The following is a 17,094-nucleotide window of genomic DNA, read 5'->3' as shown; positions in this document are numbered from 1 at the left end:
TTATTTAAGGGAAATGCCCCCAAATACCACCGTATTTTAGTAAAATGTCAAATAAACAATTATCTTATAATTTAACAATATTGACAAAAAAAATAATAAAAAATTTATTGAGACACAATATTTATATTATTTATGTTATATCAAGATTATCACGAAACGTAGACTATCAAATTAATGATATCATATCGATATTTTAAATAGCATATTGAGGTAATATCGATATAGTGATAAGTGCTGTTTGAGAGCATTTCTCTTTATTTAAACCCAATTTGGTGTTTTTATAAATACTTTTATTCATTTTCTTTATTTTTTTTTTAAACTAATGTTATATATTACAAGCTTCAAAATAATTCTCAAAATTTTGATATAGGTGATATTTTAGGTTTTCTTTAGGTCGAAAATATTACAAGCAAGATCCAAATTAATTAGGGAGCTTTAGTAATATACCCAAAATAGGGGCTGTAATTATAAAAAAAAACTCATATAAAATGCACTTTAGAAACATACCCAAACCATTTACTACATAAGAAATAAGTGTTGAAGTTCCTATAAATTAGATAACTGCCACTGATTAACTTAAAAAAAACCTAACACAAAAAACTAGAAAAAAAAAAAAAAAAAAACCCAAAACAAGCCCAGCAAGCCCGAAGTACATTGTTAATACCATGTCACAAAAGTACATTTTTAATACCACGTCACAAAAATACATTGTTAATACCATGTCATAGAAGTACATTGTTAATACCATTTCATACAAAAATTTTTTAAAAAAAGCTCAGCAAGACATCCGATATCCTTTGCAGAAATCACCTCCAATTGTCCATAGTTTCAACAAAAACAATCACAAAGGCAAAAGGAAATACCCCTACAAGAAAAAAAAAATACACTGTTAATACTATGTCATAGAACTATCTTCCTAGTAAAAAACACATTCTGTATATTCATAAACTTCAAGTGCGCATCTATATATAGAGCAAAATATAGAGCATGCTTTGTTACTGAAATATGTAAATACTATGTTATAAAATTACGTTGTTAATACTATGTCATAGAATTACACTATTAATACTATGTAATAGAAATCAACTCAATTGAAGCGTATGAACAGTATAACAATTGTTCATACCACTTACTGGAAGTTAACAAATGTTCATACCACTAATAGATAACAAATTGTATACTACAAATCACCTTACCAGCTTTGGTCATTCCAATACCACTATCAATAATAGTCAAGGTATTGTTGTTTTTGTCAGGGATGAAGAGCTCTGGCTGACCATCAAGCTTGCTCTTGTCAGTCATACTCTCAAATCTAATCTTATCAAGAGCCTACAAACAAAGCATGACATAATGAGCCAAAGGAAATTCAATTCAAACAAAAACATTATCGAAAAAACTTATTCTCTACATAGTTTTTCCACATCAATTCAGCAAGAGACAAGAACACTAAAGACTTTTTATAAAGAAATTTGAAAGGCATGTGTGCGACATAAACATTGAAAATAAACCTTCTTTTATTCATCTTACAAAACGTTTTAACACATCTCTTTTAATAGGCAACACAGAGATAGCAAACTTCTAATAGTATGAGAAACTCAAATACCCAATTGACATTCATTATCACTATCATTATCATTAAAAATGAAACAAATACTCAAAGCATTAATCAAAACCCTAATGTGAAATCAAAACCAAGAAATCCATAAGCAGATGAGCTACAGTGTTTTTAAGCCATAAGAGAACAACTAAATAAAAAACCCTTAATATTCTCAAACTTTTAACTGAAAAACTAATGACGACTAAAGAACAAAAAAATTAGTTTTCTTCCATATTGAAACGATCATAAACCACAGCATAAAAGTTACATGTTCAGATCTCTAACCTATGCCATACAAACTAAATCGTTGAATTTAAAACGTTCACAAGCCAAAAATAAATAACACAAGCTTGTTGATAGCCGGGAGCAGAACCTTCTCAGAGTTTTAGCCAAACATAGGAGGGAAAAGCCGCATGCTTTCACGAGCAACCTGCCAGGTATTCTTCATCTTCTTTGTGTCATCCAATGTCAGATTTTCACCTGGTCTTTTGCTTCTCATTATCTCACCATGTTCTGATGGGAAATGAAATGAAACTCACTAAAAAGAAATTCTAGGCAGCAATGTAGTTGAAGGTTTGTACCTTGCACACGTCTCCAGATCTACGGTATGCAACATCTGGCTTTGGAAGAAACGCCGTCCTCGGAGTCGGCGAATAGGAGATCCAGGTTTAAAATCAGGAACACCAGATAGATCTGGTAATTTTGGAATATATCGTCGATGGAAATCGGCTATCCGTCGGGTCTAGTTCAGGCGAAAGAGAAATCGTCTTCATCTTCGTTCTTCTCGCACTCACCACCGACGTTGGCGTTCTGAACACCTTCGTTCTCTTCCATTTCTGGCTTCTCCTTCTCTTTATCTAAAGATGCAGTTTTTGTAACACCCCGACTCCAAATTTCTCCCTTGTTTAAATTATTTAAGTGAAATTACAAATTTACCCCTGAGGTAGGGGTATTTTGGTCATTTTCTTACACGAAAATAGTTTGGGGTAGTGACTGGTATTTTTGGGAAGGTCGTACTGAGATGAGTCCGTAGACACGCGGTGGGCTCAAATCGGAGTTGTAACGAGAGAGATATGGTCAAAAGAAACTCAGTGGCACAATCGTAATTATTTAGAAATGAGATTTTTATAAAAAATCAGATTTCTCTCTCTCTCTCTCTCTCTCTCTCTCTCCTCTCTCTCGCACGCGCAGTGGCAGCCGCCCACGTTTTGGTCGGCCGTTCCCTCCTCCGGCCACCGATGACGATGGGGCTGGTACCAAAATGACTGGGCCGTCGTCCTCTTCCAACCCCATCCAGCTCCTGCTTCCAGCTGCCGCGGTTTCGTCTAAAAATGGAGAAGAAGCGGTCGGTGTCGTCCGAACTTCTCCGCGGTCGATCTCCCTCCTTCGGCCATCGATTTCGACGAGTGAGATATGGTTTCTCACCTACTTTTCATGCTCTAGCTGCCTGTTGAGTAGGATTCGATCGATTCTTAGCGCAGGTAATTCGATTTACGAATTGAAATTCGGCCAATTTTGGGATCGCGATTCCGGACACCTCCGGTCAGTTTTTGGGGTAGGTCCAAGAACAAAAGTGGCTCCAAATATGGTGTTATACCTAGGGTAGGAGTTTGGAGCCGTGATTTTGAGATTTTCCGGCGATGTGTAATCGCTTTGGGCACCCAGCGCTGCCGGCGCGTGGGCGAGGGTGGTGAAGTTGCACTTTACCTTGATAAGATCTTTAGGTTGTCACGAGTGCGTAGGATTTTGCGGATCTCAATTCGGACGTCGTTTGACTATCGAACAGATTTTCACATATTTCGCGTCATCCGGGTTCGATAGGTTGGGACCGTTGGATGGTCTCGAATATAATATATGTTAATCTAGATATGTCTAGGATCGTGTAGGATTTCACGGATCGTGAATCGGAGCCCTGGATTTTCCGATTTATTAATTTAAAGTTTATGTTTTATAATAACCATCAGATCGTGCGATCGTGAGCGATCCGACCGTCCGATCAGGACCAAACTTGCAGGACGAGTGTCCTATACCTTGTAGAACCCATAGGAACTTTCGGATCGGAATTTGGAGGTCGTGGGCCCGTGGGCCCGTTTGACCAGGGTTAGGGTAGTTTAACCCTTAGTTGACCGTGAGTCTTTCGGAGTAGTCTCACCTTCCCAGGGGGGATTATCGGGTGCTAGACTATTGTTGATGTTTACACAATATTAGAATTAAACTATAAATATATATATTTTTAAAGGTATAAAAAGAGTCTAGAATGTCAGTTTGAAGTGCTATACGCACTACCTTAGGTACCTCCCCGAATTTTGGTTACACTACAAGTACCACCCTGTGAAAGTTAGGTCCCACGTGGCGTAGGTTATCCGGCGTGCGGATAGGTCCCATACGTGGCGTTGGTAGTACCGACGTATGGGGAGATTACATGATAATATGTTGAGGTCGCACGTGGCGTAGGTTATTCGGCGTGTCGACAGACCCCATACGTGGCGTTGGTTGTACCGGCGTATGGGGAGATATTGTGATATGATGTTCAAGTCTCGCGTGGCGTAGGTTATCCGGCGTTGAGACAGGCCCCATACGTGGCGTTGGTAGTACCAGCGTATGGGGAAATTATGTGATAATATGGTGCGGTCGCACGCGGCGTAGGTTATCCGGCGTGTTGACAGACCCCATACGTGGCGTTGGTAGTACCGGCGTATGGGGAGATTATGTGAAATACAGATAAATGAATAAAGGTATTACCTATGTGTGGAATTGGGTTTTAAGGAAGAACTACGTGTGGCTTGATCCCTCAGTGAGGGTACGTAGGTAACCTAAGGTTATTAGGTGCAGCCGCAGACATATATGTGATTGTGTTAGGAGGTTAAAACCTCGTATGTTGAAATTGGAAAAGTTAAATGACGCATGTTGAAATTTAGTAGTCATAATTCATATTTAAATTTATCGTTTGCCTTGTTTAAGACATGAATTGATTTGATAATGTGCTTGGTAGTTTGTTGAGAATTACTGGAAGGCCGAAGGCCGTTTATGTGAATTGCATGAAGTTATATTGTGCGTGCTGCCTGTTGGAATATTAAATGTGTTTTTGTGCAGGTTGAAATTTTGGGAAATGTCCAATTTATAGGGGAGACTCTACCGAAATTTCGGCAGAAAGTCTCGGTCTTCAGTATGTGGGCCCGGCATCAGGGTGATGTTGAGAATTCCACAGGATTCGTCCCGAGTTTCGGGAAATTCGGGGCGGGTCCTTTCAGTTTTGTGGTCACTGAATTCGAAAATCGCTACTAGATCCAGCGACTTTGAGCTTGGAGTTGAAATATGTAGAGAGCTGTGTGTATTCGAAATTTGTTCTTCAAATTCCTATCCTAGGTGGTGAGTTTTGGGCCTGTTTCAAAAAATTCAAACCAAAAAGTCAAAACCATAATCTAACATAGAAATTAAATAGTATAGGGTATATTTATAGTTTTATGTCTAGGAATTGGTATTTCACTAATTTTGTAAATTAATTATGCATTATACATATCAAATAAAACTTGGGGAAACAACTCTAGTACTCTAATTTGATTTTTTTTTTTAATTTGCTAATTAAATGAATTTATTAACCAAAAATAGGGCAAAGCCCAAAGAGCAAACAACAACGAGGTCAAAAGACCAACCAAGAAAACACAAGGGGATAGTACAACCGAAGAAACACACAACCAAAGATAACAATAAAAACAAGGGAGAATTTCACTTAGAGCCCCTGAAATTTGACATAATTACAGTCAGACCACACAGGTTCATTTATTACAATCACACCCCCTAAATCTAACAGGAGTTAAGTCAACTTAACAATTCAGGGTAGACCTGAGCACAGATCGGTTTGGAACAGTAGAGGGCCCTTTCTTTAATTAAACCAAAGTCTTCAGTAGACCAATTTCTCTTCCATTAACCAACCATTAGATCCTTTAACCTTTCAGATCGATTAACTGCTTATTCAGTTTGGATTAATTCGGTAGGCCAATAGTACCATTTAACAAAAATTCTTCAGAATAAAAATATTTATTACTAATGCTAATTGAAAAACTCCAACTCAGGGATCCCTTCTTTATTAGGGATAATAATCCAATCTTTAAATAAATAAAAACATAGAATATAGCACCATGAAAAATGCAAAATAGTAGTATTAATTATAGGCTTATATTCTATAACACACACACACATATATATGGGTAATGATTTTCCCACTCCAATTTTATCCACTTACACTCCTTTTTTAGTTATAAAATGGAGTGTATGTATATAGGTATGTGTGTTTTATATATACACATACATTAGTTCGATTCGGTACAGGTTAGGTTAGGGATAGTGTTACTCAATCTTTTAACCAAATATTTCAGCACGAATTAGATTGGAAGAGTAAAAAAATAAAAAATAAACCAAACCAAACCAAATTGTCAGTACAGTAGGGTCGGTACACAGATTTTTTGTGATGAGATGCCCACCCCTAGTTAAGGGGAAGGATTGTCTTTTTACTTAAATTAAATAAAGTATATTAACAAAATTCAAATTATTGGCAAAAAAGCAAATTTAAAAATAAATCACTTCAAACTTCAAAGTTTTTTTTAAAACAAAAAACAAAAAACTTAGAAATTCATTTCTCTCTCTCCTCATACCCACGCTCTCCCCTTCTCCTCCCTCTCTCCCCTACTCTTCTATAGAACTAAAATAATTTCAGCTACCCCACCCCAAAAAAATACCAAACCACCACCCACCCCATGCCTACTTGGTGGGGAAGATAATCTAGCAAGAGCAAAGAAGAGCTTCGTGGGGTGTCGACTCGGTTTTCTGGGTCGGGGAAGAAGGAAAGCTGGGTGAGGGAGATGTGGCTGAAGGTTGATTTAGGTTGTGGTTGAAGGGGTTTGAAGGGGTTGGGGTTGTGGCTGGGGCGTTGGGGACATAGAGAGAGAGAGAGAGAGAGAGAGAGAGAGAGAGAGTGTGTGTGTGTGTGTGTGTGTGTGTGTGTGTGTGTGTTGATGCTTGATTTTCGCACCACCAAATTTTCGCACGTCCAAACCTTTAGGCCTAGCTTTCCTCAAGGATGGCCCTCCTGGATTTGACAAACATACTTCTATAAAGCTTCTTTCCCTTGAACTTTTGGGGGGATTGTACAATAGCGGATAATGGATGTTGACTTTCTTGAGAAATAAGACAGAGAAAGGGTCACTAGATGTGGTAGTGGGGTCACCAACCACCCTTTGATCCCTAAGTCGGATCTTTCCCCAAAGGTACTGTGATTAAGTCTAAAGAGATTTCAAGTTATCATTTTGGTGAAAAGTACTCCATTTTATATTGGGAAGGAGGAGCCCTATTTTTGTTCTCTTTCGATGTGGGACTTTTGGGTCTCCTATGATGTGGCATCTTCGGGATTAGGATCCCAACACGTGGTTATTCCTATTCTGAGATTAGCACGCATCCTGTGATCGCGCTTGGTGGGCCTTGCTATCGATGTTTGGGCCTTTCCTTAGGCGCGAAACCTGACATAGTGTGAGGGGCCTTGATGTATGGTTGATGCATGGCGCTAGGTAGCCCTTGTTGATCTCAATTGAACTCGAGTAGTCTTAGAAGAGCCCAGTTTTGGGTAGAGTTCAATTGCTTCCTCAAGCAAGTTGGGCCTAACTTTGTTTTGGGCCTTGGAGAGTGGGTCTTAGAGGCACTTTGGGTACAACAAAGATATATATAAATACATAGGGGAAGTTGAATCTTAAGTCAAGTGGAGATTTGAATGATGTTATTATTGGCGTGAGTCCATAAATTCCTCTATATATCAAGAGATAATTGTGTAATTGATTGTAAGTTGAGATTATTAGACAGGATTGTATTTACTTTCCTATTTGACTTTTGTATATTTGTAATCCTATAAATATTTCCTAAAGAGAAGAAGAAATCACACTGATTATTTACCCTATTGGAGCACTTACCCGCACACCACGACCATGTCACACGACTGAAGTCCGCATAACTGACAGTAGCCCAACCTAGACGCCGCAAGACCACCGCGACACTCTTTTACACCGACTGCTTTATCAAAAGCAATCAAGTCTTCAATTCTCCTTCGATTCTTTTTTGCCAATTTCTTTTTGATAACAAACTATCATGACTGGCGGAACTGAGGAATGTTTTGTATTTAGTGGTGAGGATTCTCAGATCAAGACAACACCACAAACATCTACCATGATCTTTCCCCTTATGGGCGGAAACTATTTCTATTCCTTTTAGTGTCAAGCTAAATAGCACCAATTACTCTCTTTGGTCTCAGATTATTGAGAAGTTTGTCGAAGGACATAGCAAATATGGCTATCTGACAAGGAGTACTACTTAACCCGATCCAATGGATACTTCTATGAGTAGTGGTGAATGGATAATGTGAAGGTTGGCTGATTAGTGCCATGGAACCCTACGAGATGAACATGTTCATTCGTTTGTCTACACCAAAGAGAATTTGGGATGCTATATCCAAAACATATTTTAAGGGACCTAATAGATCTTTGGTGTATGATTTATTTCGAAAGGCTATGCAAATGAAACAGGCTGAAAAACCTCTTTCTAATTATTATGCATATCTTCGTGCTATCTGGCAAGCGAGACGTGTGAGGTCTTCTTGTTCAAGTATATGAATTAATGACAACAGATGAAGAGCACTCATGGATTACTATCATTGATTTGATACTTGATTGTATGATCTTAGTTATATCAATTTAATATAATAAATTTTTTGTCCCTACTAAGCTGTGGTTTCGCTCACCTGTTTATAAACCTTGCAAGTAGGGGCAGGCATTTGAAATAGTGAACCAGTGAACCGATTCGAAAAAAACTAAGAAAAAAATGTGTAGACTAAAAAAGTCAACCTAGGCTCAAAAATCGAACGAACAGCTTTGGATCGATTACCGTCTCAAATTTTATCTTGAAAAAACGGGTATAAATTGAACCGGACCGATTATGTTAAGTTTACTTATCCATTTATATACAAAATTATTAGTAAGCCTAATTAATATTCAAATAACATTAGTGACTCCAAGTAATAACTAGATATTTTAGCCCAAATAGTACCCAAATGTCTTAGTTCCAATTTGTACCCAACTAAATAACTACTCTAGCCCAATTTTTTTTTTTTTTTTCAATGAACCATATCCCTTCTTGTTGTACTTTCGTCTTTCTCTCTTTTCCATGTATTTCTTTATATTTCTCTTCTTATTTATCTCTTCACCTCTTTCTCCCTTCTATCTCTTTCACTCTTATTTTATCAATTGTACATATTTTTCTCTTCTTCTTCTTTTTCTATAAATCCTATATCTTTATTATTATTATTTTTTTTTTTTTCAAACCGGAAATAGGTTCATACCAAACTTGAGTTATTGTTATAAGATAAGTTTATTTTAACCTTTGTTTGAGCTATTTTTTTTAGTTTTACCCTTTATTGATCATACACCGGGCAAGGGGTTTCCACTATACCCCGACTGCAAGGCATGAGAGAAACTGAAAGGTTGCAATCACACTTCATGATATTTCAAACATGTTTTGTCATTAGAGCCTTGTTCCATATATGTAAGCATTCGATACCAAGACCACATTCATCCTTGTGCATATGCACCTCACTCTAATCCCCCTTACCATTGTGCAAACCCAGCAAATTTCAAGACAAAAGAAAAGTTCTCATTCCTCTCTCAATATCAAGCAAAACCTTTTTGGGAAGAAACAAATTATAAGCCCAAAAACTTGACAGATAGAGAGAACATAAATAATTGGGACTCTTTTAATATAAGATAAAGCCTTATTCTCCCAACTTTTAATCATCACCTCAACTATTTGAACTAGAGGAGTACAAGTAGGGAAGGTCAACTTGGAAGTAATAAGTGATACACTAAGATATCTAATAGGAGTTAGCTGCCAATCAACAAAGATCTTCAAAATGATCACTTTTTGAACTTACGAAAGGAATAAGTAATTGCAGCTCATCCTCTGCATCACCAAAAAGAAACTGGTTGGTCTTGGAAATATTAGATTGAAAACGTGCAATAGAATGAAATTCGTCAACAACATTCTTGATAATGGTAGTAGACTCAATATCACCATTGCAAAAGTGGAAAAGGTCATCAACAACAAGTGAGACAACTTAATCTTGGAACATCTCCAACATAATCTAATGGAAGGATTAGATGCAATCCGTTGCTAAACCAACCTAGAAAACATATCCATTGCAATAACAAAAAGGTATAAGGTGACATTGGATCACCTTGCCTAAGCCCTTTTTTTGTTGCAAAGAAAACCCGTGAGTTCATCATTAATAGTAATAAAAAATCTTAGACAAGTAATACAATTTCTAATCCAACCAATTAAAGCCATAGGAAAACTAAAAGCATTAGAGTCTAAAGTAAAAATTCCTAATCGAAAGTGTCATAAGCCTTCATAATGTCCACTTTGATAGCACATCTTGGTGTACCAATATCTCCTGATAATTCCTAAGCAATTCATAGACCAGTAAAATATTGTCCATAACCATACAATCACTAACAAAGGCAAATTGATATGGGATAATAATATCTGGAAGAACAATCCTCACACTGTGTTACAACAAGAAATTGGTTAAAAAATATTTAAAGAAAGCACATTCGCCCAATGCACTGGTTCATCTTTCTCTACCAGAAACTAGGTGAGTACTTTAATTATAAAAGGATTGCATTATTGCATAGAAATCAATAAAACAAATAGAAATTATATTAATCTATTGCCGTGATGTGATTCGAATCAACCACCGGACTGTCACAGCTGTTGATTTTGACACCCCCGACATTCACGACAGAGATTATATCGATTGCAATCCAAAACGATTGGAGCCACTAGTGACCAAATGATAATATGCATGGAAGAAAATATATACATCCGAACATTGAGGTTGCATACATCAAAACGACGTTAACTTTGCATGTTGATGGTCTCCTAATGAGTGGACAAGATGGGCAGTCGAATCGTGGATTTTAAGGTTATGAATCCAATCGACATTCTCTATAGAATAGCAAGTTGTTGATGAACTCCTAACAACAAGAATGAGAGGAAGAAATTGATTTACTCAAACATGGCTTTGGTGGTCCAATAGCATGAAGGACATCAAAGGTCATTATTCGTAGAATACAACATACACTCTCTTGACAAAATCATATTTGTCAATAATATGAGACTATACTAAACATAGCTAAAACTTGTTGATTGACTCCTATACCACATGTAAGATAATTAAAATCAATAATTCAACTAACAAGCTCCAGGAAAATTCAACTCCTTACAAAGGGGTTAATAATAGTATTGAATTGAACAAGACACCTCAACGGAAAGAAAGGAAGAGAAAGCACGAGCAAAAGGTGATTATAGAAGATAAACCAAAAAGAACACCAAATCCAAGGTCAAACAAAAGTATGTGTGAAGAAGGTACTCAACAAAATTAAAACTCCCCTACCACAGGAATTTAGGGAGCCTATGAATAGATCATGTAGGAGGGCCTTAAACATTGGCAAAGAAGAATCAAGAGACAAAATCTCATCTTGCATGTCTTTAAATATGCCAAGCACCTCATACCATGTGAGTATGAAAAAAAAATTGTTTAGAGACCATCAACAACTAGGTACTTGACTTATGGTCCTCAATTTAATGCTATTCATATTTCACTTGCACTTGGAGAAGCAGGGAAAGGCGTTCAGGATAAACTGCAAGCTTTTGAGATTATCCTCCATTTTTATGAAACAAAGAGGTCAAAAAGGAGAAGATCTTAACATCTTACAAGGGTTCGTGACTTCGCTTCAATAACTCGAACACCAATTCACATTATGCACATAACTTACCTCACCATACAACCGTCAGGTGATGGTAATAGGCAAAGAGGTAAGTATTGCGATATAACTTAGACATGCATTGATGCGTCAATTACAGACTTGAGTGCAACATTCACAAAGAAGAATACAAAGAGATATCCACTTTCCACTTCACAAGTAAGTCCTGCAATACATAAGAACCAACCATTTTTCGCCACAACATCAAGTATGTCAGTAAAATATTTGCTTATGTATGCTAGTTGTTACATGTTACCCACTCTTAGTGGCGAATCCATGTTTGGACAAAGGTGGTCAACTAACCCCCCGATGCAAGAAAATCTCATAGCAACCGCGGATATTGATCCCTGGAAGTCTTGGATGGCTCGGGAGGAATGCCCACCAATTGTTTGTCAAAATTCCAGAATGAGGTTGTGTTGCACATAGTAGCACCTACGAGCCAGGTTTTCTCTTTTTCATTTTAAGGACCTAGCCAAAGCGACGCCATTTTGGACCAGGTCACTTAAAATAAAATTTAACCAAGACAAAACGACGTAGTTTTGGATCACGTAAAGAGGAAAAAAGAAAAAGCGGTAGAAGAAAAAAAAGCCCCCCAATACAACCAACTCATTCGCCAGATATAGTTTTTCTTTGTATTGCATTATGTGGATGTTAGAGTTCTTAACTTTCTTATGTCTTATCAATTTCATAGTTCATAAAATAAGGGAAAGTGCCTTATGTCAATAGTTATATGTATTTTGCTTAATTGAAGTTGGTGTTGCATTCCACTTTCTAATTGTTGGTTTTATTATTGTTTTTCAATATTTGTCTAATTACTTCCTTGTTATCTATTAATTTGTCGTATCATTTATGTCAGAGATTCACTTAGGTTTAAATTCGATGATTTTTATTAACACATAACTTGGATATTTATACAAGAGATGGATACTTGGGCTCCAAGCATATTCTCATTTTGTACAACTACATATTATTACACAAGATTACAATTTCACAAGATTGTGTTTCCTGAATTGGTGCAGCAACAATAGTTATGCGGTCGATTGGTCGGCTTGAGATTAGCACTTATCGGGGAGTCGTGCATTAGCGGATGGAAGCTCTTGAGGATTACAACCGGTCAGCTAGAAGTGTGGCGATCGGTCGACTAGAAGTGTGGTGATCGATCAGCATATGATAGTGCTTCATTACCCCTTACAAGCTGATGTGCAAAGAGCCTAACAACTTGGATTTGGGAAACAAGAATAGAGGAATAGGTATGCCCTTCATAAAGATGTCGGCAAGTTGGGTATGAGTAAAAACATAATGAAGATGCAACAAACCGCAACCACAAGTTCACGAATGTAATAATAATAACCCTAGCATAATGCTTGGTACGTGCATGGGAAATAGGATTTGAAGTAAGGGCAATGAACCCGTATTATCACACCAAAGCAAATGAGGAGAGGAAAAAATGACATGTAATTAACATAAGAGTTGATGAATCCATGAAATTTCCATAGTAGTAAAGGCTAACTGACAATACTTAGATTCGGTGCTAGAGTGAGAGATGATTAGTTGCTTCATAAAGCTCCAGTAGACAAGATTGGTTCCAAAATAAATGTAATATCCTATTGTAGATAATCATCAGGATTGGCGGCATAGTCGGCTTCAAAAGAGGCAACCAAAAATGAATCGCCGGCTCCAAAAATGAGGTCATCATGGGAAGTGCCAAGCATGTAACGGAGAATGCATTTAACAAGCTTCCAATGAATATTTGTAGGATGATGCATAAACTAACATGGTTCATAGCAAAGGAAATATTAGGACGAGTGATGGTGAGATACTGAAGGGCTCCAACAATACTACAATACTCGGTGGGATCAGATAGAGGGGTGTCATGAAGATAACTCAATTGAGAACCAATAGTAACAGGAGTGAGGCAAGGATTACCCTCATGCAATGCAGCATGTTTGAATAATTCTACCTCATATTTAGCTTGAGTCAAACATAAAGCATCTATAGTACGCTAACCTTAATATCCAAAAAATAATTGAGGTCACCTAAGTCTTTCATGGCAAATTGACGATGGAGAGAGAGTTGATAACGGCTTGAACATGTGACAAAGCATTACTGGTAACAATGATATCATCCACATAAATTAAAAGAAACAAGAGTGGCCATCTTTGTGAAAAACAAACAAGTATCCGCCTTGAAAGCAGTAAAACCCGAGTGAAGAAGAAATGTAGAGAAGTGAGAGAACCATCTAAGAGGAGATGCCATGGATGTGTCTCACTGTTGTTCACAATCACCGTGTTTGCATTCTGCAGTATAATATCCACTGTGGTATTGAACTTCAACCTGTATATGCCATTGCTGGAAGTGGCATTTACATTCTTTGCAATGACGTATATATCATAATTCTTCAAGTCATAGTTTTCTGGAGGTGGGTTTTGATCAAACACATGGTTTAAGTTTAAGTTTAACTTTTTCTTTAGAGCTATTAAGTAAGGTGTGCGGGGGAGAGAGAAAAATACATTGTTTAAGGACCATCTATAGTACCAATTTATCTTATTTTGTATGTTGAGAAGCACAATCACTTTGTTTGAAGTGAAAGGAGGGGAGTGAATGAAACTTTTGTGTGCTTTGAGAGCAAGGCTCTGTGCCAATCTTGGTGCAGTGTCATTCCACAGAGGGCCTGTGGTTGGAAGAGTTGGAGGGGATTTCTTGAAATATTTTGGATAGTAATTGAGGATTGCTAAGCCAGTTGGGGTTACAGGTTTTCTGCTAACTACATTTGTAGTCACCCAGTAGTTTCTTGATGGGTCTTGGTTTGCTGTTACTAGGACAAAATGTCTCACCATAGTAAATATATAGGTTTTTAGTCTCAAATGGCTCCACATAATGCCCATCAGCTTCAACAACAGTTATATTGTGACCCTGAATTAAAAAAGTTTGTTACTAACAAAGGTAAGCTTTATAACATCAACACATTTGAAACTTTCAAAGACTTGGTAACGTTTAAGTTACCTCAATTTGGAAGTTGAGAGCTTATAGAGAGGTAAAGCTACCAATCCTTAATCGGTACGTTTTGCCAGGGATGACTGTCAAGATATAGGGAGAACATTCTGGGTTTGTCACGTTACAGACTCCGGCTTCTAGGCTAGGAGTTGCTAGTAGAGAGCAGTTGAACCTCCCTATTCCATTAATCAAAAGTGATTGAAAATTAATGGAATATAAATTATCAACAATGCAAAATAGTCCATGTATGTAATTTCAATCAATGGATATAGTCATTTACCTGAGGCTCCCCAACCCAAACAAAAGGTATGGAAGACAAGATTGGTGAAGTTTAAGATCTTCAAAGCCACGAGGTTGCTGCATATACTCATCTTCAAACAAATAACCATGGAGAAGGAAGTGTAACCATCGATGAGGAAGTACCACGAGAAGATGAGGGAATCGTTGGAAGAATTAGAAAGAAAAAAAAAACCTGAAGAGGAAAAGTAGATTCATAAAAAATAACATGACGAGAAAGGTGAACATGACCATTGCTTACACCAATATCCTTGGTAATTGAGAGACTAACATATGAAAACGCATTACTTAAAACGAAATTCAATTTTATATTTATTGCAAGGACTGAAGTAAGGATAAAATGCACACCCCAAAACATGGAAAGCAAAATAGGTGCGACGATGATCAAACAAACATTCAGAAGGAGATATATTGACTTACAGGAAAATGGATAATTAAGTAGGTAGGGGTATTTACAAGCTTCAACTCTAAAGGAGAAGGGCATGTGAGCGATAGCTAAGACAGTGAGAGCCATGTCTATGAGATGACGTTTACATTCGGTAGCCTCATTCTGTTCAGGTGAGTGAGGGTTAGAAACATGGTGGAACAAACACCACCCCCACCAATAGATAAAATCAGGGATGTCCAAATATCACAATGAACTAATTGTAATGGAACACTAGAAACATAAGAACATAATTGAAAAGGTAAACAAGTCGTTTTACCGATAGTAAATTGGAACAAAATTGACTACTAGTAGAACTACTAAGAGAAATATGAGCTGTAAACTTCTGAAAAATAGCAAGAGATGGATAACCTAAGCATTGATGCCGCACAGAAGAGGAAGCATGGGGTACTGAAGAGAGTAATGGCGTTGGCTAAACATTGAGAGGAGGATGGATTGTGCCAGAACAGATAGAGATTATTTTCACTCTTGTCGTGGAAAAACGTCTTCCATGAGATGAGATCTTTCACATAGAAATCAAATGGGGTGAAAATGAAATAAACAAAATTATAATTAGCAAATTGATGAACACTGAGTAAATTTGAAATGCATAAGGACAGTGAAGAACTTTATTCAAACGAAATTGAGAGATGGGACCATAACTAATTTTAGAAATTTGCAAACCTTGACCATTACCCACAAAAACATGATCCTAACTACCATAGTTGTGAGAAAGCTTAGTACCACTATTCATAACATGAGTAGAGGAACCACTATTGGTAAACCATGTTTGTGACTGAGTGGGAGAGTAGGAGGCGACCATGGCATGGGGAGCAATATGAGGGAGAGAACAACGGCGAGCCATATGACCAAATTCACTATAATTATAATGTCCTTGAAAACCAACAGGGTTACCATAGGAGGAGGAAGAGAAGCCACCACATCCAGCACCGAAGGGAACATAATTTGGGCCTTTGGAAGGGAGCAGAAGAAGGCCACAACTAGGAGAATGACTAGGACCAGGAAAGCCACCACGAGAACCAAAATTACCACCACAACGACCACGATTAACAACACGATGACGAGGAAGTAAAGAGTCACGACCACAATTAGCATATAACATAGTGGTTCTAGAATCAAAAGCAATGGAAGTAGTCTTCTAAAAGGGTTTCAACAATCAACATCATCAAGAGCAATAGGATTTTCACGAGATTGAATAGAGTTGACGACGCTCTCATACGTTGGGCTGACACTATTAAGTATCAAGTCAATAAGATCATCATTATCCACAGGTTTGTCGGCAAGATCCAAATTATTGACAATAGTATTCATTTGATTGGAATATGTAGTAATAGAGGAGTTGCCACGCTTGGTAGTTTGCAATTGATGCTTCGACTGAATAATACAATAGCAAGACTTGGAATTAAAACATTTTTCCAATGAGATCCGTGCATCATGAGCAATTAAGGGTTTAGGGTGAGGTGTGGGACCGTCACACTTGTAGAGAGAGGGACAAGGATTTGTGTTATCAACAAATCCAATTAAACTAGTACACTTCAACAAGGGCATAAACTAAGCTTTCCAAAGCATATAGTTGGTGAATAAACATCAATTGAAACTAAGATTTAGATGAATGAGCCAAAGGGAATGAGGGAGTGTCGTTAACTAAATCAATTGAAAATTTTGCATCAACCATACGTTTCATATAAGGATCTTGTGAACGAATATCCACAACAAGACAAGCACCAACTTCATCAAGGACCAGTGTTGTATTTTTGCAATATAAATGCAAATAAATGAACCATGCATTTAGGGTTGTAGGACTTCTCTCTTCTTCTTCTTCTCTTCTTCTCCTCCTCTCCCTAAACCCCATAGTAAAGTAGACAGAGAACATATGTCTCTAATACTAAACATCAATGCAAATG

General features: G+C 37.4%; 1 pseudogene; it reads right to left on the bottom strand.

The window, feature by feature from the left end:
- LOC18779938 lies at nucleotides 842-16,292 on the bottom strand (annotated as a pseudogene).

The sequence above is a fragment of the Prunus persica genome, chromosome G4 (assembly GCF_000346465.2).
Source record: "Prunus persica cultivar Lovell chromosome G4, Prunus_persica_NCBIv2, whole genome shotgun sequence".
In the NCBI taxonomy this organism is placed as follows: Eukaryota; Viridiplantae; Streptophyta; class Magnoliopsida; order Rosales; family Rosaceae; genus Prunus; species Prunus persica.
Note: the sequence above shows the minus strand (reverse complement) of the source record. Positions and strands in the feature narration are given on the sequence as shown.